The 5,396-nt window shown below is 40.8% G+C and overlaps 1 long non-coding RNA gene across 1 annotated transcript; it reads left to right on the top strand.

Annotated features, from left to right (window-relative positions):
* The first annotated feature begins 1,834 nt into the window (after positions 1-1,834).
* LOC106819891 lies at positions 1,835-2,935 on the top strand. The gene is made up of 2 exons (XR_001395514.1): positions 1,835-1,967; positions 2,395-2,935. It is a non-coding gene; the product is annotated as an uncharacterized LOC106819891 (long non-coding RNA).
* The last annotated feature ends 2,461 nt before the right edge of the window (positions 2,936-5,396 follow it).

Here is a 5,396-nt window from a genome sequence, read left to right as displayed (position 1 = left end):
GTAGTAACAATCTGTACATGTGAACAATCTTACATTATTACTAAAGACGTTATACCAAAAGTGGTGTGCTGCAATCAAAATATCTCTCTCTCTTCTCTCCCAGATAATTTCATCTTTTGCAGGTCGTCTACGTTACTAGTGGATATCGGTGTAAAGTGATATAATGTGCAATATGAGGGTTGTCTTGCGTATACACATACGCAGATAATAGATAATAGTCACACAAGACATCGTTTTCATAAAACTTCGTTCGCAAAATCAACAGTACAAGATTAAATGATGTTCTACACTCTAAAGGGCTATCAGACATCAGTTATATATAATCAAGAGTCCATAATAAAAAACTTTCTATTATCTACTCCTGATATAATGTATCACAGTGTAGCATAAATACTATAAACGCGAACAAAACGTTATTATCTATAAACATATATATACAATCTGATAATATATGCGCAGAGATCTATCGTTCGTTTTCACTCGCGCGCTCATTCGGTGCACGTCGTTCGCGTTTTACACTCTGCCATTCCACTGCAGTTACTATCTGTCGTAGTTGGCGTAGGCCTCTTGGTATTGGTCGACAACACACTCTTAATTGAATCGTCATTCTTTATATGATCGTCTATCGCTCATTTGTTTGGCGTGAGTCGCCGTTTCTTTGCTTTCTTTTTTCATTTTTTTTATCCTGCTCTTTTCTTTCTTGCTTGATCCGTCTGCTGTCTTCAGCTGCTTCGTGCTCGTATTTGTTTGTGCGGGCACGGTGGTGTCTTTTCCAGGATAGGCTGGAGGTGGGTCGTCGGCAACCGTACCGATGGTCACCAAGTTATGTGTCGACTGTTTTCCTACGCTCCAGCCTGCGCAGCTAGTCGCCGCGGCATTCTCGCGCTAGCTACAACTCTCCAATTACAGTAGTAGCAGATGACCGAAAACACGACAATGAACAAGACGATGATGGAGACGACATTGAACAGATTCGGCCACCGACCAGCCGACTGCGGCGGATCGCACGCCCTCTCGTCGCTACCGTCCTCGCAGTCGTTAAAGTTGTCACACTTGAAGCCACCAGGAATGCAGTTGCCGTCGTCACACGTAAAGCTGGACAGTGGACACGACGTGCCGAGCGCTGCTTCTGTCCGGCTGTCGGCGTACTCGCATTCCGATAGCGTCGCCACGCACCTGCCGTCGGCACACTTCTCTCTAGTTGGAGCGACACACGCTCTCATCGGTGTACACGAACACAGCGCTGCCAGAAAACACACGAAACCTAGAATTCGGCTGCGCGTCGACATTACTATACCTATAGCACAGTGTGCACAGAATGTGGTCCAAATTCATATCACCTTCCAACGAAATAAATAACAGGTATGGCGCTATAGTACGTATATCATAAAGTTTCGTCACCATATACGTCACGGTGATCACGTGCTGCAATGTTAAGCCGTTTCCCTAACACGTACATTGTAACATTCCGGGAAACTCTACCGGATATATTATAGCTGTAGGTTCGCTCAGGCAGCACTCACGCACGTCACGCACAGTATAGGTGTTAGGCAAATAAATATGTGTCACTGGCATCCATATTACTAGACGTTCAGCGCGTTCGCTGACTCGTAAACTAGATCGTATAATAGTGGAAATGTTTCCGTGCACGCTAACGGCCTGAACAGGCTGACGTCATAACCAGATAATGACGTCCTAAGAGGTGCGGATCTCGATTTGCTTCGGTACGTCTATTGCCTGACGTACGACTAAAACCTGTTTGCGTCTGCCCGTATAAATGTCCCGTGCAAGTGACATCTATAATGTTAAAAATAGTAAGTGTGCTGGATCCACAGGTAGTATATCGCGCTTGGTGCTTGCTGGAATCTAGTTGTCCCCTTACATTATTATACTACTATATATCTATACTTAAATAATTATAGTAGATAAACAAGCCTCGCATACCTAACTGCATGAGAAGTAAGTAGGTTAGTGTATGTCTATGTATATATAAACGAACTTCCTGAGAAAGTAGCAGTGTGTATTGCGTGCGTGTGTGTGTGTGTGTGTGTGTGTGTGTGTGTGTGTGTGTGTGTGTGTGTGTGTGTGTGTGTGTGTGTGTGTGTGTGTGTGTGTGTGTGTGTGTGTGTGTGTGTCCGTGCGTGCGGTGCGTGCGTGTGCGTGTGTGCGTGGTGTGCGTGTGGTGCGTGCGTGCGTGCGTGCGTGCGTGGTGTGTGTGACTTAAATGCCATCAACCTATGCTATACTTTTCTCTAGAGAATGTGCCTTTTTAGTTGGAGGAGTTACTCGTAGGGCAATTAGAGTAGTCTTTCCAATGTTTTGCGTATCATTATTTGTGATGATGATTATTATCATCATTATTTTTTTCAGTGCAACATTTTGCCGCTTTTTCAGTGCAACATTTTAGCGACAAAGCAGGGCAACGATGGAAGCGATTCGATATCATATCTAAAAGAAATCATCGGCCGTTGTTTAGTCCGGTAGGTGAAGCATTTAGTGTAGCTCAGATTTTTGTTTTGCGAAATAAATTATAACAAAGTAATCTTCGTTGTCCCTGTAGCATGTCTTGTAGTTTTTGTAATCGACGTATGGTAAGCTATACTTCTTATTTTCCTAGCAATGTTCACATTCCAGAATAATATATGAATTAAAGTACAGTGTAATCGACATACTTTATTTATTATATCTATGGTTATTAACAATTTTTAGAATTTGATAAAGCTGCCGTTACAATAATGCTTAACATTTATGCGTGTATATGCGGCTAATTCATAAATAATGAATGGCTCCATGTTTGTCTGAAACTAACTTATTAAATACTACTATATTATTACCTGTATAGATAGCATTATTCTTTATGTATCGATAATTTTAATCAATTTTGTAATAACATGACAATAATTCAAAATTATAATGTCTTGTATTGCAAAGCGAAGAGAAAATGTTTTTTAATTTGTTTTTGTACAATGTGTACACACCGGTGTGCATAAATCCGCGGGAAACGACAATATTCATTACAAAACCACTATGTAACATATTCGTCTTGCTTTCAAAGTGAACTTTAATTCTCATACATAATGAAATAATGATGTTTTTAACAGCTTTCATCCTGTCCAAATGGATCACAAATGTTTCGAGCAATGATTGACGATGCCGATGAGTCACAGAGTTACCCCAAAGGCTCGTTACCACCTCAAACTTCACTAGTCACTAAAATAATGTGAGGAGATTCATCATTTATATGTTGAAATAGATTTTCAATTGCCGCTTTATTCCTTTTTATCTACGTTGCTGTGGCATTTTATTCTGGTGCATGTGTGAGATTTTTAGCATAGCTGTTAGAAGGGCATTTGCTTGACCTCCAAGATGCGTAGGCTACTCGGAGCTGGCGCATTAGATACGAATGCTCCTTGCGTTATCTTAGCTAGAGGGCCCGTATTTATTTGGCACCCTTTCAGCACTCAGTTAATTAATATGGGTATCATTACTTCAAGAAATCTACAATGGTGGGGTTCGCAGGAGTTATTTGGCTTTTCCACGTTTTGGCATTGTGATTTAAAAATGCTTCGCAAGATGGCGGCACCATCCTTCGCCTGTCACGTAGACGACAAATGCTTTGTCTACTGTGCTGTTGTTAATTTTGTTTTATCGTAACGAACATAATGTCAACTACAAAACTCGCTAATACTATTCCGACTCTCATTCACACCTGCCGCTATCATCACAAACAAGATAGAACACTGCGTTTCCTTTAACATTACTAGTCAAATCGGACAGCAAGAGATATAGNACCCTCATAACTCCTAGTCACTTAATAGATTTAGATGTGGAGGATTCATATTTTAATGTTGAAATAGATTTTCAATTGCGCTTTATTCCTTTATCTACGTGCTGGCATTTTATTCTGCGTGCCATGTGTGAGATTTTAGCATAGCGTTAGAAGGCATTTGCTTGACCTGCCAAGGATGGTCCGTAGGGTACTCGGAGCTGGGCATTAGATACGAATGACTCCTTGCGTATTCTAGCTAGAGGGCCGTAATTATTTGGCCACTTTCAGCCACTCATCTAAATTATATATGCGGTCATCTCGATTCTTCAAGCACATCTATCGAATGGCGTGGGTTCGCATGCGAAGTTTTGAGTGTGTGTCGTGTTCTGCCAACGTGTGTTTGGCATTGATTAAAAAAGCTTCGCAGATGCGGCACATCCTTCGCCTGTCACTTAGGACGACAAATTTAATGCTCCTCTGGACGGATAGCTTCTAATTAATAAAAAAATGTAATCATCCGGCATCGTCAATATCATTTTGCTATGCGAAAATTTGTGAAGTCTATTTTGATGAGGTGGTAACGACCTTGTCTACTGTGCTGTTGTTAATTTTGTTTTATCGTAACGAACATAATGTCAACTACAAAACTCGCTAATACTATTCCGACTCTCATTCACACCTGCCGCTATCATCACAAACAAGATAGAACACTGCGTTTCCTTTAACATTACTAGTCAAATCGGACAGCAAGAGATATAGCAAAAGGTTCAGCTCAGCTAGAATCACTGTCACTGTCAACCAGCTGTACATTACTAGGTTGTTACAAGTACAATATGGTCAAATAGCGCTCACGTCACATGTAAATACTACGTGATAAACCACTAACATGGCGGAGGGCTTGTCGTCCTGTTGAGTAATACCCCGCTAAATTGAGCCATTTTCCTGGTCGCTGTCAGCAAGTAGATGTGAAGCAGATCGAGTTCATTGTGGCTGCGAGTAGAAGTTGAGAGGATGTTGGTCCAGCGTTCTATAATGCCGTGAATTAGGTGGCAGGTGGATCGATTTTAATCTGTCGAATATAAAGGAAATGTTAGCCCTCCCATGCATAAATAAACGCACACAGGCATGCACACACACACGCGCGCGTGCATATTTCTATCGCAAAATTAGTTGACACAAATTCAAACTACTTTATTTCAGTCATGCGTAGATGATTTACATTATTTATAATATTCTGGCACAGAAAATGTTATGACAATACTTGTGTCCCATAAGAAGTACAAATGATGACTGTATAGACATATTTCTACTCAGAAAACGGCAGGAAAACTAAGCTGTAATCTAGCTCTCACGCAGAACTTATAGCATACGTATATGGTATAGTAGAGTAATACAAAACTTACTATCAATACATCGGCGACGGGATTCATTCATTCATCTTCAATGGTGGATCTACGTGTAGCACCTCTCTGCATGAATGCATGAAATACATAAAAACCAATGTCATTAGGAATTGTTAATGAGTTCTTTCGAATACGAATATAATATATATATATATATAGCTTGTGTGTGTGTGTGTGTGTGTGTGTGTGTGTGTGTGTGTGTGTGTGTGTGTGTGTGTGTTGTT

This window comes from Priapulus caudatus, unplaced genomic scaffold (genome assembly GCF_000485595.1).
Source record: "Priapulus caudatus unplaced genomic scaffold, Priapulus_caudatus-5.0.1 Scaffold4968, whole genome shotgun sequence".
Lineage (NCBI taxonomy): Eukaryota > Metazoa > Priapulida > Priapulimorpha > Priapulimorphida > Priapulidae > Priapulus > Priapulus caudatus.
Note: the sequence above shows the minus strand (reverse complement) of the source record. Positions and strands in the feature narration are given on the sequence as shown.